Source organism: Astatotilapia calliptera, chromosome 17 (genome assembly GCF_964374335.1).
Source record: "Astatotilapia calliptera chromosome 17, fAstCal68.1, whole genome shotgun sequence".
Taxonomy (NCBI): domain Eukaryota; kingdom Metazoa; phylum Chordata; class Actinopteri; order Cichliformes; family Cichlidae; genus Astatotilapia; species Astatotilapia calliptera.
The window spans coordinates 34926580-34952677 of record NC_137438.1 but is presented as its reverse complement, the minus strand read 5'-3'; the positions used below and the strand labels follow the sequence as shown (position 1 = coordinate 34952677).

The 26098-nt window shown below is 40.3% G+C and overlaps 1 long non-coding RNA gene across 1 annotated transcript; it reads left to right on the top strand.

The window, feature by feature from the left end:
* The first annotated feature begins 9070 nt into the window (after positions 1-9070).
* On the top strand, positions 9071-9644 carry LOC145421239 (uncharacterized). The gene is made up of 2 exons (XR_013902560.1): positions 9071-9334; positions 9418-9644. It is a non-coding gene; the product is annotated as an uncharacterized LOC145421239 (long non-coding RNA).
* The last annotated feature ends 16454 nt before the right edge of the window (positions 9645-26098 follow it).

Sequence of the window (26098 nt, the reverse complement as noted above, 5' to 3'; positions counted from 1 at the left end):
ATGGAAACTTTCCTTCTGATCAACATGATGTCAGCAAGTGCTTTGAAGCTCAATTCATATTCAAAATATATAAATGATGCTGTAAATTGTGACTACATACAAGCATACCAAAGCAACATTACTTTACAGCATGGAGAGCTGCTAAAACTAATATATTAAATTAATACATACCTTCATACCGTGTACATTGTAACATACACGGGGGGGCAGGGATAGCTCAGTAGGTAAAGTGGTCGCCCCATGATCGGAAGGTCGGCGGTTCGAATCCACTTAACGGCTACCCTGAGGTACCCCTGAGCAAGGTACCGTCCCTACACACTGCTCCCCGGGCGCCTGCTTAGTGGGCTGCCCACTGCTTCACTGAGTGAATGGGTCAAATGCAGAGAAAAAAACAAGTAATTTCCCCATGGGGATCAATAAAGTATCCATTATTATTATTATTATTATACACATAATAGACCCATATTTTGTACCCTCATACCTATAACACACCTATTTCTGTAATATATCTATATATCTATATTATTGCTAATATACATTTTGTAATATATAACTATATAAACTATATTATGGCTAAAGCACTTTCTGGATGGTTGCAAACTGCATTTCGTTGCCTTGTACTTGTAACATGTGCAATGACAATGAAGTTGAATTCTATTCTATTCTATTCTATTTTATTCTATTCTATTAAAGTAAGAGAGGTGAATGCACTTCCAGCTTGGCCAATGTCCAGTTCAGAGTTGATTACTGAACTTTAATCTTCATGAACTCTGGTGAGTTACTACCCAGTCTGGGCAGTGGAAATGGGCTTGAATTGCAACACAAAACTTCTCAGCACACACCAGGTGGGGCAGAAATTTCACTCTGCCCGTATTTAAAATTCTGAATCATTGTTTGAAAGCACAAAACCTCATGTTGTACCCATTGGTAAACCATTTTACGATAGCAATACCACAGTAACAAAAGCACAAGCTGCAGCAGTTCCTTTTTAAAAAAAAATTCTACGAGTGTTTACTAAGCAAAATGTTAGTCTCTGATCTATCCTATCACTGACAGGGGGGAATGTCTCTTGAATCACAAGCAAATTGCTTCCAAAGTTTTAGTCGTTTTACTAAGAAAGGTGTATTAAATGTAATTGTGAACAATACCTGTTATTTGAAGTCATGTTCATATCTGTGGAATGGATTAATATTCAGGCTTGTTGGTTCCATTTTCACGTCCACATCATCTGCAAGGATGCACTGAGTCTTAAATGAACACAAACTTTAAAGTTAGCTGTTGTGATGCTGAAACAATGAGTTGAAAGCTACTTTTTTATTTTCGGTAACTGTTTTCATGAATATAAGAAACAGAGTTCATGTCTGCATTGATCTTAACTGATCTCATCAATTGTTCTTTCTTTCAGTATGACTAGTGATAGAGTGATAGAACTATGTCGAATATATTGGTGGAAAAGAACATTTAACCTTTTGCTAGGTACTTGCTAGGCAACGTGATAATGTCATAATATCTGATATAGGTAAGAACCTCAAGCAGCCTAAAATGTACCAATGTGCTAAGTTTGGTTGCTCATGTTCTGTTCACATTCATGTCACAACTGGCATTAAATTCAAAATAAGTTTTTATTTTTAGAAAAATGCAATTTTCCAGCTTGTCTTTGTTTGATTTTCAGAGTTTGTGTTCTTTTTTCAACAGAACAGACAAAGAAGTAAAACTGCTGTAAACGATACGGGTGTGCTTTTAGATATCTAGTCATCAACTGTGCTTGCGTGGTTTGTGACATTACTCAGAACAGTACAGTTTTACTGTAAAGAGATGCAGGATTATCCGGATGTGCTAGATTGGGCGGTAAGAAGCAATGCAGTTTGAAAAAAACTGGGTGAGGTTCTCGAACTATTTCAATAAGAATTTTTTGCTTAAAACTCAGGAGAGATCCTGACCAGATGGCTTTTAACAGTGATAACATTGTGAGACTGAGACGTTGATTAATTTCATCCCATTTGTCTCACTAGGCTTTGCTACCATGGAGATATGAACAATAATGCACTTTATTCTGCTTGTTTATGACAAATGTGACCTCAAACCCAAGTCATGGCACACAGTGAGACATTAACCTTTATTTAGCTACAACGGTCTGCTGATATTGCTTCTGTGATCAGAGGTCACATTTGCTGCTGTACAAAGATTTTCCTTGCGTTTGACTGACAAACTTAATAACAATGGCATATCCTGAGCCAAGAAGCAAATTAGTTGCCACCATCTACACTTATTTTGCACTCGGCTAAAAATAAAAGACTCGGGGAGCAAAACATCATACATATGCCTTATAAGGTCTGGGCTATTGGGGCCCTTTATGGTTTCCTATAAAAATAAACAAGCGTGCTGTCATCACAGAGGCTGTTATATTCTAAAGCCAGGCAATTAAAAATGTGCTGATAGTAGCAGGGTAGCAGCCGAGAGCTGAGTCCGTGCCAGGGCTCCATATGTGCGAGGGTGGAATGAACTCACAGCTAAGGTCACAGGAAAGAACAGAACATTTGGTGGATGGCATTGTGGAGTTTGTATGCAAAGGATCTGCACGTGTGTGAGTGTATTTACGTTATGTGCTGGTATGTAAATGCTTTAAACGGTTTGCTTACTTTGTGTGCGTGGGCCAGAGTGTTAGCAATGCACCTGCAAAAAAAGAAAAAAACAAAGAATAAAAATGGTCTACGATTATAATACACATTATAAGTTAAGACCAATTGTTGCACCGTGACAGCTTAATAGGGTGTGAGCAGGACTACATTGTTTGCTGTCTACCAGAATTACTCAGTTAAGATGAATGGCGTCTTACACACGCACTCACTCTTGCATGTGGGGTTGTTTGGGATGTGGCGTGCGAACAGGATTATGCACTCAATCACTCATCAGCGTTTATGACAGGTTGCACACATGCACGCTTGCGCACACACAGACACACACACACACACACACACACACACACATTCAACCTCACACAGACTCCAGGAATATCCCCCTGTCTTTCCTTGGAGGAGTGGGATCACGCTTTACACTCTTTCAGGGTGGCCCATACTGCTGCGTGCCAAATTCTGGCATGTAGGGAAACAAAAAGAGGAAATTCTATAAAATTCTATACGGGCTTTACCTTTTTACTGCTCTGCTCCCTTTTGTTTGGAACACTAAAAATAGTTTGGCAAATGCAGCATATGAATTTTCTTACCAACCTATTTGCAACACAGGTCTTTAGAAGAGCTGGCTCGTGTTGCGAGATACGCGTAAATGGTGTAATTTGTGTTTACACTGCAATCAAAGCCGAGCTAAGAAAGTTGAGAGAAGTGCAGTGAGAAGTCCACCACAGTGTTGCTTTTATCACGTTACCCCAGGGAAGCTTGATGATAAGCGCTGATGCTTATCCACACATACATTTCAAAACTAATCTTTTGGGGTTTATTTTCATGTAGGCATGCAGTTTAGAGCATGCAGCCGTTTTCTGCACTGTGTATTTTTTTGCTCACCTCTGCCTCTTTGGTAGTGCGGTGAGTCAATAAGCACTACAGTGGGAGGATAACTGTGTTGGCTTGTTTTGGCTTGTTATTAGAAAATATTAGAGGCTTGTGAAAAGTATAATTACAGGAATGAGTCTTAAAGAGATCATTTAATTTAAATATGTGCTAGCATTTAATGATGTATTTACTTTTGGACCAGTTAAGTAGGAGATCAAATCTCCTGCTTAATCATCAATCAGCGATTATACACCAATCTAAGCATATAAACTTTTTTAAAAGATTTTTGTTTTTGCTACAAATTCCACCTATCAGTTCAATTGACACAATAAGTGTAAGTGTAAGTTTTTCCTAGAGCAATTGTGTGCTACTTTAGGCTTCACTTATACAGGCATAGAGACTGGTTGGCAACCAAATGGTAACTACTGGTTGCTAGGAGAATATGAGCATCCCTCCGTCAAACACTCAGTACTTGCTAGCATGAAACTGTTTGCAAACAGAAATACAATGCTGCACCAAAAACCTCTGTTCAGTTGCTCAAGCTGATTTATCTTCAAGTGGCAACTCCCACGTTAAAAAATAATGCCAACAGTGGAACATCAAAACTACAGTTTATGCAAACTGCAACATGAGGCTGGTTTCAAAAATGAATCATTCCCAATAGACTTCCATGTTTGCGTGATGCAGCTTGTGAGTAAACCTTGCTCACCAAGTTAGCTAGGGATAGCAGAACATTTTGTACTCCACCCTCTCAGCCAAATGTGATTGGCTATGGCTCCAAAAAAATACAAACAAACACAGCAAAAACAAACCTCATGTTTTTAACACTCTGGTTTAAAATGACATTTCATAGACAACTAGATACTGTTATACTAGCTATCACCATCTTTGATATACAGTCTATGGATTATTGGATTCTTAATACACCTGTTGGTAGAATTGTGTGATCATAATGTAGCTCAGAGGTGTATAAATCACATTGTCTCACAGAGTCTCTCAAAGTCAAACGTCTTGTTGTCTGCAGAATTCAGCTCACAACTGGGAATCTATTATCTAGCATGGATGAAAAAGAAAGCAAACATATGACCTACTGTGTCTGACTCCTGGAGTCTGAGCAAGCAGGACTCTTATTTGACAAATGATGTCACCGAAACTTGGATAGGGCAAAAACTTGGGAGCAAACACCGATGTGCGGAGTCATAAGCACACACACACACACACACACACACACACACACACACACACACACACACACACACACACACACACACACACACACATTGTAAACCACAGGGTCTCGGGTCAAAAGAGGGGTTTGTCTGTCACGAAACAAGGATGCAGTGGGTAGTTAGCCCAATCAGTTATAGCCATAAAAGTCAAAAATACAATAGAGCCACACAGAAATCTTGTGCAAACAATATGCAATTAAAAATAATTGCACATTTTTGCTTCCATAGGAAAACACTGTTGAAAATTTTGAATTAAATCTTTTGGTCATTTCGGTTTCTGTCCACACAAATTCCCTGTTATGTACACTGGTAATACACAAAAAGAGCCTCAGTACCATTTGTTTATTGAATAAAAATGTAAAATGAAATTAAAATGTCACTTCTAATGAATTCAATCTCAAATTCATTATATACACAGATAAATCTAATGATAATCTGTACTCTTGACTAATTTGAAGAGGAACACGTGGCCTACTTTCTGCACAACCACAGCCCACTAAAGCTTATTTCTCTGTGTCATAGAGCTCGATTGTTGCCCAAAACAAATCCGAATACCTCAAGCCACACCGCTGATCATTTTAACATGGTCAGTTTTTTCTTGCAACAAACATGGGGCCTCTAGTTTATTTTGATTCATTCCCACAGCTATTGTTCTGCTGTCATAAATACTAAGGCACCAAATGAGTATTAACTAGCAGCTGAAAAATTGTCCAGGTATTGCTGGAGTCACCATTGTTGAGAATTACTACCAGCTGTTTTTGAAAACTAGTTTGCCCTTTCTAAGGAAAGACTGGACATTTTTTTCAGGAACAACCTTGGAGTGGTAAAGGAAAGTTTAAGTCTGCACTTTCTAAGGGACGGGTTAATGCATTGTTAGTTTTGGACTTTTGTGGTTTCTGACATTAAGAAAACCTGCCTTTTAAAGTTCTCCAGAGCCCTGGTAATGAACTAATCATTTGATTCACATGTGCTGATCCAGGGTGATCTCCTGCAGGACAGTGGCCCTTGAGGCCTGGAGTGACCCCCCACCGCCTGATCTAAAGAGTGACCAAGATCATAGATCAAGCTGTCCAATAATCATACACTTCTTTTCAATCTTCATGCAACACTCTAATTTTTGCTAAGTGGTGGCATTAGTGCCTATGGTGGCCATATGTGGTAGATGCAGGATTCTAGATGACAAATGGTAGCCCTCACTGAAGTGGGGGTAGAGATTTAGGGTTTTCCTTTATTTTGCTAAAAAAGTATTTTCAGTTTCCATGGCGAAGTCCAGCTGGCAGCAAAACCTGTGTTGAAATGGGCTGACTTGGCTTATGATGAAAAAGCAGAAACAGAAAAATGTTCTTTCAGTTGTAATCTGAGCGCTAATTTACTGTAAGAAAGATAAAAACAAAAGTGTGAACGAACTGGTTGGGCTCGTCTTGATTATCAGACCAGCTGGGTTAGCCGTCTTCTTACCATTTCCTCTTGTCTCTAAATCCACCAAGACTTGGACGTTGTTCGGACATTCTGGGCTGTGAATTCACCTTTTTACTTAATCTAGATAATGCATGGTGCACAAAAGAATTACAATAAAAGAGATGACATTTGTCCTATTACGTTTCAGTCTACTCCTATCTAATATCTTAAAGATATTATATAATTATCATATAATAGATATAATAGAATATCATCCATTAAAATTTTTTGCTTCTTATCCAGGTCTGGGTTTTGGGGGCAGCAGTCTAAGCAAAGGGACTTTCTCTACAGCCATCTCCTTTAACTCTTCCAGGGAGACACTGAAGTCTTCCCAAGCCAGCTGAGAGATCTAATTTCGCTTTTGTAGGTCTGGCCTGTAGTCTCCTCCCGAGATGAGGTGTTTCAGGTATGTAGTGCATACCTGAAACACCTCATTTACGAGGCATCCCAGGGATGTCCTAGTCAGATGCCCGAAGCATGTCATCTGGCTCCATTCAATACAGTCGTGTAGCGGCTCAACTCTGAGCCCCTCCCAAATGTTCCGTCTCTTTTCATTACTTGTATATGTGATTTCATTCTTTCAGTAGTTACCCAAAACTCGTGGCCATAGATGAGAGTAGGAATGTAGATCAGCTGGTAAACTGAGCCCTTTGCTTTCACACCCAGCTTTGTCTTTACCACAACAGACTGGTACAGCATCCGCATCACCACCCGTGACGCACCAATCCATCTGTCAGTTGTCCATTCCCTCCTTCCCTCACTCATAATCAAGACCCCGAGATAATTAAACTCATCTATGTGGGACAGCAAGTCCTCACGAACTCAGAGAGGATACCCCATCCTTTAACGACTGAAGCGTGGCCTCAGACTTGGAGGAACTAATTCTCATCCCAGAGACTTAAAAGTCAACCTGCAACCTTGGCCAAAGCGATCTTATGCTTGGCCCAGTATAACCTAGAAACCATCAGCCGACAAAGCTATGAGAACCACATCATCCACAGAAAGCAAATCAGAAACTCTCTGCTGCCTGGCTGCACCTGGAGGTCCAGAAACTTTACAAACAGATAAAGAGACAAAGAATAGCCCGAGTGGAGTCAAACTCCCACCAGGAACAGGTTTGACTCACTGCCAGCAAGCTCCTTAACAACAGACCAGATGTACCTATACTCATGAGCACTCCCCACATGACCTGCATGACATCCTGCAGCACAGTCGAATGCCCTCTCCAAGTCCAAAGACTCATGTTGACTGTTTGGGCAAACTCCCACACGCCTTGAATATCCTCAAGAGGATTAAGTCATATATGATGCTTTAATACTAAATATGAATGTGCTTACAAGTCTACATATTTCCACATCAAGATGTGTTATTAAAGAATCAATTTCTTGGCTCTTTAAGCACCTACAAGAACAGAGAATAAGGGAGGTAAGAGTAGGCGAAAGTAATGGATATTTGCAGAATGCATTTACCTGATGTCATCTCTTTCCAAATGAGCTGTGTAACTGATCCTGCCAGCCAGCTGGTCTTCACCGTCTGTGGTTTGGGTATAATGAAAGAAGGAAGGGAGGAAACAGAGAGTGAAAAGTATAAATGATATATTGAGGTGGTTACGTTTACTGCAGCAGTAATTTTGAGCTCTTACATCTGAGTCACTGCCTCATCAGTCATCATCTGTCGCTTTCTAGCTCTTATTACCTGTTTCTGCTCTAATTACATGTTGCACTAACATTTTTAGGGTTTCTTCTTTGATGGTTTTGACTAACAGGAGAAAGGGAAGGACAGGGATATTGGATTTGATTCACATTAACGCTGATACTGTGCTTAAGTGTTTTACCAAGCTCACTTCTCAGCTAAACGTGTGTGAATAAGGTCCAGTCTGGTAAACAATTTTATTCAGCGTGCAGCTTCATCCTTCACGTCACCTTTCATCATCTGTGCTTTCTCTGTACGCCTGCTTTTACCTCAACCCTCTCTCAATCCTCCCAAGCACGCTCTCTCTCTCGTGCCAAGACACTCTGTTTTATGCACCCGAGAAGGGAGGGGGGGGTCCCCCTCTGTCTATTTCTTTACCATGTCTGCACCACAGGCAGCACACGCGACTTCCACTTGTCCATTAATGCTGTTGGATCAGGAACAGGTGGTTAATATAGTTCAGTTTGACGGCTTTTCCAATGCTGGCTGCACGCTCTGTTTTGCCAAGCAGAAAGATTGCGTGAGTAAGTGTCCTTAGTATTTATACAAGGCCATTATGGGATTAAAGATATAGAAGCTGTTTGCTCCTCTGATTTTTGCAGTTTTAGCAAACGCACGCCTGGTGACAGGAAGACATGGGTGTGTTTGTGCACGCACGGAGGGAATGTCACACTAGCATGACAGCCTGTCCTTGTTAAGCAAGTACAACAGAGTCTTGTTTGACAAGATAACAACTTGCTGTGGAATTACTGTCATCTCTCGTGCAATACATAATTCAGAGCCATGGATGAAGACACAGTGAAGGGCTTATATGTGCTTTTTTGTCATTCAGAGGTCGCTCTCTTCCAGTATTTCATGTGGTACCTGTAGATGGGGCTTGTTTGTTTATGCTTTCGTCATGGTGGCAAGCTGACACTGCAGGCTTAATGCCAGCTCATGTGTCTGCACAAGCCTTGGTGTTTTGGCACTGCCACTGTTATGATAAATAAGGTAACATAATAGGACCTGAACTGTTTTATCAGAAGTTCAAGGTCGCAGAGTTTATGAGTATCTATATTTCCTCTTTCTCTGAATGAGAAATTTAAAATGAGCGCACACAGTATTCAACACAGATATACCAAGGTGTCAAGTAACAGTTTAGCAGCACATTGATGAATGAATTTAAAGTGGGCCATTTATGCTTGTGTCATGGTCTCCGCCCCTCGTCAGCTGACAGCCGTCAGGTGTTTTGTTTTTGTTTACCTTTCTCTCTCACCTCTGCTCTCCCTTTCTCTCTCGCCCTCTTCCATTCTCTCTTTCTCCTGCCGGGGCGGAGCTCAGTATGGGCTCCTGCCCCTGGCCTACGCACCTGGAGGTGATCAGCACATCTGTCGCTGATCATGAAAGATTGGAACCCTTCTTAAGAGGGCGAGTCTGCTCTACTCGTCGCTGGATCGTTGAGTCATCAGCGTCAGTCGTCCTGTATTTTGTAAAGTCAGTTTATGAGCATGTCTGAACCAGGAGACTAATGGTTTTTTTCTGCCTGTGCATAGATTGCCTCTGGACTTGTTCTTCCCCTGTGCCTGGCGACTGAACGGGAGCAAGAGAGATAAAGGAGAGGAGATGTGCTAGGACTGAATGGAAACTTTCCCTTCCTGGACTCCTGCCTCTTTCACTCCTGGACCCTGGAACCCCGGCCCCTTTTTCCTTTGACACTATTATGTGTATATATGAATTCCACTGTAGGAAACACTGTAAATAAATGCACCTTTTGAAGACACTAGTGGTCTGCGCGTGAGTCCGATCTACGAAACGTGACAGCTTGTGTCCAGCATAAACATAAAAGTTTGATTCGCCAATTTGATACATTTGATAGATTAGCCAGTGGCAGCGCACTTTACTAACATGGCACATGATGTAGCATCTTTACAATTGTTTTTGACACTGAACATGTTCCAGCACCTCCAATAGGTGAAAACTTATCATTCAAAATCATAATTCTATTCAGTCTATTATTGCAGACTGAATGATGAACTTGTACTCAGTGTAATGTTGCAGTTTCTTCATTACCTTTTTTGGGGGAATTTGACTTTATATTTGTGATCATTTGTGGATCTAAGTGATATTTTTGGAATATATAAGGGATATGGATGGTCCCGTTTTTGGATCAGGTGGTGATGTTGGTGGTGTGTTAAATGTTGTATGAATACTAGATGACAAAACCACAGAAAGCAACTTAAAAAAAAAGAACACAATATAAAATTATGCACATGCATTCTTATATTTAAGTAAGTAATGTGCAGAAGAAGTAGAAAGAAATTAGAAAAACAAGAATCCGTAACCCGTAACTTCAGTGCTGACAAAAGAAAAGGAAATACTTCCTTTTTGTTAATTTAATTCAAGCTTAAGATTGAGACAAGCTATCTTTTGCATCGGCCGTTTGTCGGGTCCCAGAACATAGGTGGGTGGCAGTGGTTAGCAAAAAAACTTCAAAACTGCACCTTTAGATATGTTACCTGAGATCCTGGAGCTGCTTAAACAAAGCTGCAAACTCTCTACGTGTGTTCTGGTCCTTTATGTGGTTTAACATAAGATGACAGACTAACTGCACTTTTTCCTGTGATTGCAGTAAAAAGGCACCAAGTTTCTTTCATTCAAAAGAAAATAAGAATGAAAGAAAACAATGGAAAGATTAGATACGTTAGTGGTAAGTCAATAGTTAAGTGTTAAAGACTGAACACTACATTACACTCCAAAAGCACTCAAAATAATGTCACGGCAAGGCTTTACCTAGAAGATTAAATCAGTGAAAAACAGTGGAAACAACTGTTCTAAGCTCTTGATGTCTGGATTTCTACAGAAGCAATAATGAGCTGTATGTGATCTTTACATTACAGGCTAAACATGGAAAAACCATCCGATCTGGGTCACCTATGGGTGAAGAAAAGCTGTCTTTTTTCCCCTTTCCTGTGCGATTCTATGTTGGCTTATGAAAGCCTACAAAATGAGTGATGTCATACCAATTACAGCACAATGAATCTGGTGCAATAAACCCAAAGAGTTTGACTGCTTTATTAAAAGCCTATCAACAGCGACCGCATATTCTCTTTCCCGCTCACATTATTTACATGATTTTCCTTCATTTCTTCCCCCATTTTTGGACTTTAACCTCAGCTTGCCTTTTTGAATGGGACAGAGAGAAATGAGGGTCAGGTCAGATCTGAATGGTGAAGCGATAGTGAAAAATAAAAGGAACCAGCAAGAAGAAGGCCTGTGCTTTTGTTGGAGGCTGGCCAAGACACGGAGCAAAGAAAACAAGCGCAGGGGAGCTGCTGCAAAGACAGTTGGGATATTATCCACTCAGAACATGCACACTCCAGCTGATTTATAACAGCAACCTGCAGTTTATCAAGCTTCATTTCTCAACAAAAATGTGTATTCTACCTCAGAGTTGTTCATATGGATTGCGCTAAGCTTTTTCTGGGTGTGAGTCTTTACGCACAGTTCTTTTTTACTTTTCTTTTTTCTTGTGATGTCTCTTTCCATTCTGCAGGAAATGAAAACAATAGATTATGCTCTGCTCTGCTCTTCTGGTGGAGCACAACATATAACATGTGTTATCTGAATTATCTGTATGTGGTAATATTATGCATCATAGAGTACAGTCATGTGCCAGTCCATTCGCCAGATTGAAGATTTTTTACTCATACTATAAAGGTTATATGTTTATGTTTGTTATATGTTTGCTTTGTTCATGCCTTTATCCTAATCTCAATATTTTGACTCTTTGATTAGTCCTACCTGTTCCTAATTGCCTCTAATGGTGTACTAATGGTGTCTCCTTTTTTCTAATTTACTTCTAACTGTAGATAAAGTGGGTTTAAGATCACTGTAGCCTCTTAAACTCACTTTATTTCAACTGGCCACCAGGGGGCGACTACTCCAGTTGTAAAGACAGGTCAGATGTTATGTAAGTCTATAAGATAATGATCCTACTTCCTGCTTGATTTATGGACTCTTAACCACTTCCCTAAGGCGCCAGTTACACAAATCCAGAAACTTGGCAACTGCCTGACAACCAGCAGTTGCTGGGGAAAATTAGCATTCCCAGGCTGGTTGAGTTGTTGCCGCTAGTTCCTACAAAACTGAGTGCTAAAAAGATTGTATTTAAAAAGATTTAAATACTTATACTTTGTTCTCAATTTACAGCTTATATGACTATTTTTCCACATTTGACTGCCTCAAACGTTTGCAGACAAGTCTGTGTCTTCCCCACAAACTACAAGCAACCACAGAATCTGCTTGCAAGTAGGTTTTTGATGCAACATCCTTTGTGACTGATGTCACCCAGCAACAATCAGTAACCTTGAACAACCACTTACAACCGGTCTGGGAATACACATTTTTCCCTAGCAACCAGACTGGTTGCTGTGGGGTTGCTATGACTGGGGACTATTGAATTCATGCACTGAAGCTCTAGTTTAAAGTCTTCTCAACACAAAATGATCTTCATTCTGTAAATTATAGTCTTGTTGGGGTAAAATAAACCCTAAAGGAAAGCCGTGCCTACCTCACGGCTTCTCACTCAAATTCACTCTGCTTGTGACTCCTAGTTTCAAAGGGAAGAGTGAGACGGGAATCCACTAACTAATGAACAATGTCAGGGTGGCTTTTGTTGCATTCTACCTGCCAGGCGTTTGCATTTGAGCCTCTTACCTTGAGCTGAGCTTTATGTTACAAACTAAAGAAGAAAATGATGTACACTGGAATCTGTATACAGGAATCCTAAAATCCCTTTGAAGCACTCAAAATAGACACCATCGCATTCGTTTCTGCTGGGTGTCACTCTGGATTACATCTCTGTATCCCTCTGCTCCCCCGAAAGGTGCAACAACTGCTTTACTTTGGAAAACTCACTAATGCTTCTGTAGCCCTAGATTTTCCTTAAAAGTGAAGCAGGCCGACCATTATAATCAAATTAAGCCTCTGTCTGTGTAAAGTATGTGTGCAGTTTATGAGCCAAAGCAATGACTATTAGCTGATGAGTGGAAATATCTATAGCATAAATCCAGGGTCCAGTCAGTACTGTGTGCTGCCTCCCTCCTCCTCCTCCCTTTACTCTCCTCTGCCCTCCTCCTCGCCTGCTTTCCCGCCAACTGAAACACTCTCTTTCTCTCTCGCTCCCTCTCTCTGTTTGTCTTTTGCTCTCTTTCTCTCTCTCCCATCTTGTTTTCTTTCTCTTTTTTCCACGTTCTTTATCTCTTCTCTGACTACTAAACAGGTCTCACGTGAGCTCTTTTTTTCCATCCGCTCAGAAAGGACACCGCCCTGTCTGGCCTCTGTGGCGGCCTGAGCCATACTGTGATTGGCTGGAGGTCGAGCACTGCAGGCATAGCGTGTCTAAGACAAAAACACAGGGCATCCTGCCAGTTGTTGTCCCTGAGGGGTGAGAACTGTGAGTTGGAGAACACTGAGTGAGTGCCTGCTTGGCTGGAGGACAGTTTCACTGCAACACACTGTACATCTGTTTTGCAACCACTTCGTCCCCACATATTGAACACTTCCAAGTGAAGAAGACAATATCCTTTTACAGTGAAGATAAGTGAAGATAAAGTTTGATCCCTCATAAACAACATAAATATCACATAAAACCATTCACTAGGAGCTTGTGCAGTTTTTAAATGGATATCAGCTTTTGAAATGAGACCCCTGTGTACTGGCAGCGTGATGAAATAACACAATGCTTCAGCATATGACAGAAGCTTGAAACACCTCATGGAAAAAACAACAAATCTTTTTTGTCTGTTTTAAAAGAGTTCTCAAAGCTCTCAAAGCAACATGAGAAAGCAGAGCTCTATTTTCTACCTGACAACTAAAGTTGTCTATTTCCAAATCTGATCAAGAAGCCTGCAAAATGATTTCATGGGGCAGAGTGAAGTTCCTGGCTGGAGTGGCCGCTTGAGGCTGTAAGGTGGAAACTGACTCAATTTTGAAGTCATCTCTGACTCAAGAGCAATGGAAAGTGTAAACAGCCTGGTCCTACAAAAGAAAAAAGAACAGTTCGATCAAGGTCACCGCAACCAACATAGCTGCGTACTTACCCTAGACTGTTTATAAATGATGGACATAGCACCTGTTCTCATCTATCTGATGGTATAAAGGGCTTTTGTACCATATGACTCTTTCCTGATGGTTTCAATAAATACACACAATTCACTAGTCCATGAACATGCAGTGTCCCTCAGCGAATCTTGCACATTTGGCCCCCAGTCGTAATGTTTGGTTTCAAAATACCAAGATGGCAACAGTAAGATGAGTGATAAAGATAAGTATCTGAAAACCGACTGTGGCTGTTATTCTTCACCAGATTGTTGCTTCCACCATGGTGGTAAATTAGCTCACCAGGTTTAGTTGCTATCCTCATACTCCTTGACTTTTTTCTTTAATCCTCTTTCCTCATTTGTTCCCCATTGGTCTGCCTGGAGTTGACTGTTTGTTTCTCAGGAAACAAGGGCTCCTTCACCATCCCTAGATTCCAGCCCACCTGCCCACCTTGGGTTGAACTTGGCGGGAAGTCCACTCTTGGGAAAACTGGTATACTTAGACTTTTTAACCCTTCACAGACTGACAACCAGCAACATTTTCAACTCTAAAATCTCTGCTGATGTCTTTTCTCCTTGCCATTATGTTTGCACATGGCTCAATATTCCAGATCAGCAATTTGCCAATACTGGCACCTTGGTGCTTACCCACCACTTACCCTCATAGGTCCTGGTGGAAGTTGTAAAGCAATAAAGATGCACTTAGTTTTTCACACACTGCTACCTGCATTTTGGCTTAGTTTTTGTTAAATACATAGAGACATGGTGTAGCATATCATGTTATGTTATTCATCTTTGGTTGAATTAGAATATTTTGAAAACCTACACAAACCTTTATTGTGTTGTGACACATTTTATTATGTCCTGATGTGTAAAGCCTTAAAATTGAAAGAAAGTATACTTTCTTTTTCCATAACTGTATGCACACTTCAGTGTTGGTAGTTAGTTCCAATTTTTTTCTATTCTTTTTTTTAAAATTATCTGCAACAGCCATCATCCTTGACCAGTTACTGTATAGTAGTGAGACTGAAGAGAATTGGCTTTCATGTTTCCACACTGTGACAGCTGTGGGCTTATAGTTTATATTTGTCTTGTGAAGGTATTATCTCAGAAATACTTTGGCACAAAAGTTCAACCAGACTCACAAATGTACTAATTTGATTTTGGTAGTCAAAGTCATGTTGGCCTAATTCTTGTGAAGCTCAGTCATACATGGAGGGATTTTTATCTGGTCTGGGACAAATTTCTGAAAAAATCTAAAGGATTAATTTTTAGAATACACTTAAAAGCCTTTAATTTTCTCAAAATTTGACAGTGCGCCTTACAATCCACCTTATGTATGAATTCTGGTTGTGCTTACTGACCTCGAACCATTTTTATCTAAAATCTGTCAAAAAATGTTTTAGTACGCTACAAAGTAACTATGAAGTAACTACGAAGCCGCACCGCTTGATGGATTGTCGGAGCATTACGCCTACCGTAGTCAGGAGCCTTGCGGAGTAATCTGGGTCCAAAACTCTGCCTGCTTCAGGTCCCAAAGTCACATGAACATTGCAGCATCACCGATAATTACAAATGGTCTAAATTCTTTCATCTTTAATAAAATGATCAGTGTTGCTGCTTTACCAGGTTTAACAAGTAAGTTTAACATCCAGACAGCCATGAAAAGAGAATTTATTAAATTTAACAGAGTTATAAGTTAGCAGGAAGTTAGCTCGCTTTCCACCTAAACACGAGATGAAAACATACCCGTTCATCGACAGTGTGCCTTATAATCCGGTGCGCCTTATCGTCCAAAAAATACAGCATAAATTGATGACAATTCAAAAATTTTAAGTACTGTTTAAGAGTCACTGCAGCTCTGCTAATCATAGAGCTGGCGGTTTGATTCCTGGCCTCCTGAGTCTGCAGGAAGGGGTTCAGTATCTTTACCCAGGGACACACATTTCCCCCAACACTTAAAAAAATTGTATTTATAATATTTAGTAAAATTATTGCTTCATGTTTATGAGGGAAGCTAATCTTTTTTGTTTGTTTGTTTTTGTTTTTAGTAAATGGATCAATTGGGGTGTGATTGCGTGTGACAGAAAGAGCTTAAAAGACATAGAATAATAATGATAAAAGAATTGTATGTATAGCTTGCAATAAAAAGTGCTCTGAGTGCTCAGGTAGAGCAGTAGAGCATGATATAATTGCCACCCTATTTACTTTGTACAGAAGAATAAATGGATGTAAACTACAAGTTGATGAGCTTGCATAGCCATCCAGTCATGAGATGGCAATATCAAAGGTTTTGTTGTTGTTACTGTTTAAAATGACATCTCTGGGGTCTGGCAGCCACACCTAGAAAGGTGCTGCCGCCAATGCAACCTTGTATATGATGAGTTAGGTCAGTCCACCAAATGAATATCTTAGATGTAGAAAAAGGTTTGGGGGGGGAGGGGGGGGGAGGGGGATAGAAGCCAGACAGCTAATTAGCAAAGACAGGATAAAACAAAAGAGGCACTGAAAAGAGAGACAGGATTTCACAGACATCCCTGTGTGTCACTGTCTCACTACCACACCCTAAACCTCCCCCCCCCCCCCCCCCCCCTTGATAAAAAGCATTTGGCTGTATATGTCTGAACCTGCCATGACTGAGCAGCTCAACTTCTTAGAAAAATGTCTGCATGTGTCATGCAAACATAGATTACCTCACAATCTAGACCAGACATTTTACTTGGTTACACCGAAGCCAAGACAGACCTTCAACGTGCTCATCCCTAGTTCAAGTCCTAAGTTGGTAATTTCTGGAAATGGACAGTCGCCTTGAAGTAGAACACATTTGGATAACAGAAAATTAGATGCACATGAGCAATATTTGTTTGTGTATTATAATAATGTGCAGTTTACCCCCCTTCACTTGGATTTCAGAAGAAACTACCGTCAAAGTGCTGACTGGGCTTCTCACAGTCTCGTATTCTAGAGCATTAAAGCATTATCAAACCATGGCAGTGGTTGAAGTGTGTAAGCCATTGAATTAAGGGGGATTTAGGAATGAGATGATATTTCAACGAGTCAAAGTGTGTGTGGAATGTCATGTTATGTCATACTATCGCATTGTCTTGTATCACCTAAATGCAAAATCTTGAAACAGAATACGGCAATTTCAGTGGAAAATCCTTACAAGCCTCATTAGTGTCTTAACAACACAAAATTTGTGGTTGTTAGAAGCCATAATTTGCTAGTGAAAGTTTGTTCACTTTCTAGAGTTTCAAGCTGACTCATTTTGAAATGTTGTCAGAGTTTGAAATATGCACTAAATAATAGATTGCATCTCACTAAAACACATGAACATCCCACCGAGAAACAAAAAGACCACTGAAACTGGGTTGACTTGTGACTGTATTACAAATATGATAAGGAAAATATAAGGTAGTGTGCATTTTCAAATTACATGTTTCACTTAGTTTTAGAAATATCAGATTGTTTGGCAAATGTAATGCTATCATAACGCATGCATCTGTAACATATTACTGTTTTAAATTCAGTAATGACTGGGGTCATTACTGTCACTAATATTATACAACTTCAATCATCTGCATAACTGAAGGATAGAAACAAAAACTGACAAACATCCCTTTCCATGCATGCTTGTGCCACCATCTACAGTATCTAAGAAGTGGATAATTCCACATTACTTTGACCTTATTTGCATGGAAGCATAAGAATGTGAATGTAATGCACAAAGTGTGGCCAGGACAGGAACAGCTATCCACTGCTGCAAACACAACATCACATCTCCCCAAGCTCCTCCAAATGAAGCATGCCAAACACAAAGCTAGCTAGAAAGACCAGACTCAGAGTGGTGTTCAAACCATCACATAGAGTGAAGAGAAATGTTGCCATTACCACCAGTAGATTTGGTAGAATCAGTAGCCACATTTTTCTATAAAGTGCTCTTTGGGCTGGCTTCTAGCAGCTGTGTGGGAATACTTCAATACTACAAGAGCAGATCTTGCGTAGGATCTCATTTTAACTACAGGGTCTGTATGGGTGATATGTGGTTTTATAAAGTTTAAGTTGATTTAACTCAGCTGGCTTGGGTGTCCCCCACAGATGAACTGGAGGAGGTGGCCCAAGAGAGGGAGGTCTGGGCGCTTCTGCTTAGACTGGTGCACCCGAGACACAAACATGGATAAACAGCAGAAATAGACGGATGGATAATTCACCTCATGTGTACAAAAATGTAGTAGCAATTACCTTTTGTGCATTGAATTACTTTCTACAACAAGTGTGGATATGTTAGTAAACTAAAACCGAAATGCTATATACTTTACACAAGGAATGCCAAACTCATTTTACAACATGGGCCACATACAGTCCACTTTGATCTTAAGCGGACAGGACCAGTCAAAACTCCCCTTTCTGTCAAGTTTAATTACACAGTGAATCCTTGAAATGTATTAATGTAAGAAAAATGAGTGAAATTTCAACAATGCATCTTAATTATGCATGATAAAGAAATGTTAATGTGGTAATTAGAAGACATTTGTTAGCAGAAATAAATGTGTAAAATTGCAGAAAACGTTCTGGTAGCTCATTACCTAAACTGTCCTATAATTCACCTAATTAGTCACCTAATTAGCCTTAAGAGGTGTCATGAAGAAATGACACACAGGTACGCATTAAGATAGTTGCCCAGAGAGAGGGCATATTATTTATATGATCATCTCAGACACACAGCTCGACTGCAAGCACAGAACAGTACAGAACCCCACCCACAACTGTTTAAAATGTTCTGTTTACAAGAAGTTTACAATAAGAAAAAGGTTGTCTTTAAAGGCGTGTCCCTTAAAGAGGGAAGAGTTACAATGGCTTGTTTCAGGAAGATGATCAACTGAGGGGTTGCACCAAGGCTAGGTATTGGAGAAACAAGGTTTATTTGGTTTATTTCAAACTGTAAATCATGCAAAGCAACCATAGTCTATTGGTGAGTTATGGTACTGGAAATCAGCATAAAAGGGCCCCTTTAAAGTCAAGTAAAGTAGTTTCAGATAAGAGTCCAGAGAAAACACTACAACCTCTGTAAAAAAGGAAAAAAAAGAAAAAAGAAAACACTATCACACTGACCTTTGCCCAGAAGCTTCCTGCTTTTTTTGGACTTCAAAAGAACCCAAAGCATAGCCATCACCCTGAGAGCTGTTTGTCACCAGGATGTGATGCGTGATGGCGACCCATGCGTCCCACTAAACAATAAAAAGCAGGACTTTCCTGCTGCTGGAATGTAACTTCTTAGAAATTCATCTCTCACTCATCGCCTCTTTCGGAAGGCTGGCAGGGTCAAAAGGGTGTTCGGGTCAGTGGAAATGAACATGGCAAACAGCAGTTACAGACAATAGGAGGACCTATAGGAATGAAAGCTTTATCTCCTACGTGTGGCTTCGTGAAGGCGGATGAAAGCGAGAGCTCCTGGTACAGGTCAAGTATCAGCTCAGCAATCGGGGTTCATATTGCACATGTGTTTCGTGCAGCCTTTGTTTTGACTATGTAAAAATCAAGGCAGAGAGGCTACCTAAAACTTACGTGATTCATTTGTTAATGTAGGAAAATGTAGCAGGAAAATAATTGTTAAACTTGGCTGTTTATTTATTTGGCACTTCTTGGAAATGCAGTACACAGAAATGCTTCTGTTTTCAACAGTAAAAAGAAGAGAGACAGAATGACACGCTTCCTTAATGGTTTACATGACTCACAGGCAAATACGAGCCTCGCTGGTGTCCTCTCCCCCCCTTGTTCTTCTCTTTGTTCTAATTTTAAAAGCCTGACATTGACAATAAATAACCTCCCCTTGGAGTTTCAAATGAGTCAACAAAGCTTTTTCACCGCACACCGAAGTGTCAGCAGGTTCAGACGTCTGTAACTCGATATGAGCTCCGAGAGAGCCCAACTTTGCCCTTTGACCCCTGGACCGGTTCTGCATCCTCTCATCTCTCGTGAGACGTGATGCAAAGCTACAGAGCTTAAACACTGCCAGGCCCCCCAGACATATGAGCGCTGTGACTTCTGTCCTCAGCAGACACGCTATGAGGACAACAGACACAAGTCACAAATGATGTCCCTGATTGATGTTGCTGTTTCTTGACTCCCCCCCCCCCATACATTTCTTCCTGTCATGCTAAAAAGAACAAGTTTGTGATTAAGCATTGACCGCAGACACCTCCTACTGCTTTCATTCCCTTTCTCCATAATCCCCCTAAATCTCCACCCTCAGCCCTACATTTTTCTCTCTTTATCTTATCACTGTTGCATGTGTTGTCATGCTGCAAGACAACAGTAAGACTGTGCGACTTTTATCAGCACACAGTCCTTGTACTGGTTTATCTTGACATTTCTGTAAAGCTGGGATGTTGCAGCCACAGAACGTGACGTGACTTGAGTGATGCAGTTTCACTCGAGTCCTATAATGCAATTCAGTTGCATAATACTATTAAACCTATATGTACCTTGTAACATGGACTTCTTTTATATCTCGTTCCTAGTCAAATTAGACCCTATCGCCAGGGGATATACATAAAGTCACGTGATGATTACTTTTCCAAACTTCTAAAAATTTCCTTTCTGAGTCATGTTGGGCGTGTTGTTCAGTACCTCTTTTGACAAGTGAATTATTTGTACTTTGCATGATTAACTGTTTAAAATTATCCTTATGAATATTAGATTAGGCCTTAGCGCAGCCCCCTCAAGCTCCTGTCATATTACGCTAACTGTCTTCTTACCAACTGCCAGAAAGTGGGTGTGGCTTCACAACTGTGCGCCTGAGGTGACCATTTTAGGAATATCCTCTTTCTTTGACATCATACAGATACGGCAGTAGAAGTAATTGTCTGAAACAACACATTTAGAGCAGGCAAAACTCTGAGCTTTTGGGTCAAATGAAGCTTGTAAATAATAATAATAATAATAAATCTCATTATTCATTATTGTAACAACAATTATATGATTTAAAAAAAAACACAGAATTTGTGATGCTTGTGACCATGAAAGTAGTGCTAGGGAGCACTTTTGCCTCCATGTGAGTGAGACAACATAAAATACTGGAATAAATGTTAAATAATTCAAAAATAAAAGACAGCTGTGGTAGGACAGCTCCAGAAAGAGCCTGTCTGGCAAAACATTTTGGCTTTAGTCGCAGCTTAGTAAGAATGTGAATAAAAGCCTACAGTCAAAAGGTTAGACCTGCCCGCAGGCCAGTGACAAAATAAGTACACCCTCTGATTCCGTAGCTTGTAGAACTAGCTGCAATAACCTGAAGTCAGTATATTCTGTATAACTTTATCACATCATTGTGGAGGAAATTTGGCCCACTTTTCTTCAAAACATTGCTTCAGTTTGTTTAGGTTTGCAGGCATTCATTGCACATCTTTCCTAAGGTCGCACCATGAATCTTTGCTTTTAAATCCACTCTGTTGTAGATTTGCTGCTGTGCTTGGGATTATTATCCTGTGCCAAACTTTAGCTGTCAGACAGACAGCTTCACATTTGACTCTAGAATACTTTGGTATACAGATGAATTCATGAATTCAATAACTGTAAGATACCCACATCCTGTGGCTGCCAAACAAGCCCAAATCATCACCCCACCACCACCATGCTTGACAGTTGGTATCAGATGTTTGTGCTGATATGCTCTGTCTGGTATATTTACCAAATGTGCATCTCCACTTTGGTCTCATTTGCCCAAAGGACACTGGTCCGGAAGTTTTGCGTTTGCTGTCATGTTCTTTTTAGAGAGCAGAGGCATCCTTCTGGCAACTCTTCCAAGCAAGTCATAGTGTTCAGTTGTTTTTTTTCCAGCTGTACTATCATGAACTTTAACATTTAACTTGCAAACTGAGATATAGCTTCAGGGTTTTTGGCAAATACACACTTGGAGACAGCAAAAATGTCTCCAATAAGACCTTAGAGACATTTTTGCTGGGACATCAACTTTGGAGACTATGCTCCAGACCTGTAAACTGTGAAAAAACGTCTGCTTTCATAGAGTTGCTCACACTTGCTGATGATAAGCTCATGAAGAGCATTGAATTAGCAGCAACATAGCTGCTACTTACCTTCTTAATACTCATGAAAGCAGCATTAGTGGACTATTTATAACAGGACTGCATAGAGTTCTGTGGAAACTTTATTTTTCAAATGATTGTATAATGCATATACATGCAAATACATGAATACACAAACATTTTCTGCACACATGCACACACAGAGTTGCACTCCAAGAAGGAAAGAGACACGGAGCTGTGACAGATTTATGCCTCTTAAAACCACGTCAGTCAAAAGAGTAATAACCAGCCAGTCTTGGCACTGAATTTTGCTTTTCTTAACCTGCTGTAGAGCGCTGATTAATTTAGTTGGCAGAGCAAATATTTAACACAAAACATCTGTTTGCCCAGGATAACTCCATGTAAAAAATGTTAACATTTGCTGACATGTTAACACTTGTTTGTATTCTCATGAGTGGGTTTGTGTTTGAACAACAGAGGGGGTGGTGTGTGATAGAGCTAGAGATAGTCTGTTGATAACTGCTGTCTGGTGTAGAAAACCGCACAAGGCTGTGAAACCACTGCTGAGGTCTGAATAATGAGGAACTCTAACTGTCAGGCTCAGACCCCCAGCACAGAAACACACACACACATTTAACACCTTAAAACCTTTACCAGTATAGAATATGAAGCCTTGCATCGGTTTTAGGTGGAATCCCCTGCAGCAACATGTAAATGTATTAAATTAGCGTGATGTGAAAGCGCTCCACAGCTGCTTTATAAAGTTTAATGACTGACTTAGAGAAATGATCTGAAATGTTGGACAAGTGTGCAGCATGATTGCATCATCCAACTCATCCACCCCTTTCTACATCAACCACAGACACCTGATTAATGCTATAGACACACACACATACACAATTCTTACACACATACACACTGCCTGCATGCATGCCAGCACACTGAAGCACATGACTCACATGCTCCAGCCTATTATTAAAACTGAATACGTGATGGACATGTGGTGAAAGAGAAGGCAAAAGAGCGCCAGGGAAGAGGAGAAGAAGAAGGAGGATGTGGAGGTCATTGGGTTCCTCGGCTGCACTTACTGGTCACACCGCAGAATCACGTCTAGCTTCTCCTCTCTTCTCCTCCTCTCTCCATCTCTTCCCAACAGGCATGTAGCCTTACCACACACTAACGGTCTGAGTCAGAGACGGGCTGCTTATGAAATCCAGGTTTGCCACAGTGCGGCCCCTAACTCGGTTAGATAAAAGACACCATAAGTCAGCTCTGAATTTTTGATGCTCACAAAACCAGCTCACCAGTGGTGCAAAAGGTAATGTGCAAGATCTGATGCATCTGTGCTTGTGTGCATGCCTCCATGTTTGCGGCCTTCTTGTTGATACATGGACCATTTCATTTTGATGGTTGAGCATGGTGACAACAAGTCAGTTGAACATGAAAGTGCTCAGCAGATGTTCAAAAGTTGTAAAGACTGACGTATATCACAAACAGAAATGTGGCAGCACATACTGTATCACCCGACTCACACTTTGAGCCAGGATTTGAGGGCTTTGAGGGGAAAAAAGGCAGCCTTGTGTTTTAAATATTTTGCACAGAGACGTGCAAGTAGCAGGGAGATATCAAAGAACATAATCCAAAGCTTGGAGGGAACTTGGTGCTGCTTTTTACAAATAAAATAAACCAACCACACAATTAGAGTGAAGCTTTCGGGGGTTTACTTTCAGTTAAATAAACACAGAAGAGCAACAGAGCAGTGCAGCGGGAATAATGACACACAATTAGTTTCTTCAGAGTTTACATGTTGGTGCAGTAAAAAGTTTCCCATCGCTTTTGAACATTTTCACATTTTCCACTAGAGAATAAAACTCAAATCCTGAAACTGACAGTTGTCATTGTTTGCAAATGGAACAGAGCACAAAAAATAAAAAATAAGAAAAGAAAATCTCAGTCATATTTAAAAATAATACCATAAAAGCTGTAGCGCCCACACACACAGTTTCGTCACTTATGAAGTCCACAGGGCCACATGTTGGATCACGTTTGTTCAAGTTTAACCAACATGTTTTGTATAGGTAACAGCTTCTACTGAGAAATGACAAACAAACACACCGCACTGCATTAAACACATAATGTTCCAGTGTTACTAAACTGTACTTTCATGCTCTAGAGCAAAGGTTCTTGCACTTTGTGTGGCCAGAGATGGCTCACATCTGTCTTCGCATGTCAGCATGCCGCCTATTTTGGCTTAGCCCAGGATACCGTTGCAAAACCAGAGTTCCTGTTATCTCAAACACGTTTTAAGTCAGCAGACTTAGCCTTTGCAGGGAGGGCATTTTCTGGTAGCCAGCAGAAGTCCCTGTTCTATTCAGCCCTCTATTTCTTTTTTTGACAAAGATAAAGATACAGATTAAAAGAAAAGACATAAAAAAAACCTAAACCCTACTCAAGTAATAGCCACGGTTGTAATATTTCAAATTCAAATTCAAATCAAATTCAAATTTTATTTGTCACACACACACAACCATACACAGTATGAAATGGGGGTGAAATGCTTGTAGCTGTACAATGCCCGACCATTAAATGACAGAAGAAAAGTTTTACAATATTTACAATTTACTACAAAAATTTACAAATTAACTTAGGAATTTACAGTAAAGAATGTGCAAATAGCAGAAGAGATTATAAAGATAAGGATTATAAATTATAGGAATTATAGGATTATAGGAAATGTGTGGTGGTGCGTGTGGTGACGTGTGTGAGAGTCCAGTCTTATAGTGACGTGTTTGGGAGAGTCCAGTCCTACACCTTGTCTTTATATCTTATATCTTTAGCTCAGCGATAACACGGGGCTGGGGGTGGGACATTTTGTTTGTGTGAATGATTTCCATGTGTCATTAAGCAGTCTTATATATTAGAGTAAAATTCTAAGATTTAAAGCAAATCATTTTCTGGACCTCTTGCCCCTTGGGGGTCCCCCGAGTCCGCTTTGAGAACCCCATCTCTAAGGGATAAGAGCAATATTTGAAGTAGCTGTGAAATTAGACAAAATTTTCTGCATGAATTTACTGTCCTAAGGGGAAGCAACTCTGCAGTCACTTCCAGATTACTGACTGAAATGATTCCACAGAACTCAAGACAGGAAAAGTTACTGATATGAGGTCGCCTCGGGCTAATGAACAGAAATACAGCTCAGGGTGCTGCAATCAAGCAAGAACTGCAGTATAGTAACAGTAGCAACTCTAAGTGTATAACTGCTAGCATCTCTTAATGAAGGGTCATCAGTCAAAAGCAAAGAAAGAAAAATTATTATTTGACATCATGGAGTACACGGACAGCCGGCCGCAACAAAACAGTCAGAGATTAAAATAAGCAATCGGGGGTATGATAAACCTGCTAAACATGTCGTGTATGTAGGCTGCTGGCAACTGCTGCTTATAGGCATGCAGCACTGTTTATAAAAGGGATTAAGACCCTTAACATTCTGTATTTGCAACATCCCCTTCCCTTGATGTTCATGTAATGTAGCCATAAGGGCAAATACATGGATAGAAATATGGAAAATCATGTCATGAAAACCATGATCAAAGCAATATGAAGAAGCACTGTGTTAGCATAGGCTATGAAGTTGCACTCAGCTGCTGTCCTCACAGATCAGCTGGCCTTTGTATATGGAACACCATCTGCAAGCTGCTTCGCGACCCACCACACATAGATACACAACTACTTTTTAATTGAATTAATTAATAACTTGGCCTTCATCTGCTGGCACCAATGCCGTCTCTCTTCTGCCCTGTTTTTGCAATTTTTTTTTCCACCTGTTTTTTTCACTGCATGCACACAGAAGTGCAGAAAGGTCCCAAACAGAGCCATCCCACCAAATATAAATTACTGCACATCAAAATGACACTTTCACTCTGGCTAGCAGCGGTCCTGACTGAATTGTTATACAATTTTGAGGTCTCAGAGTTCATGTCCCGGGAATATATTCCATAATAAAATTAGCAAAGCCTCTCTTTTCACAACAAACCACTTCCTCGTTGGAAAAAAAAATTTACGTTTCCAACATCATTTTGTCGTTGAGATGC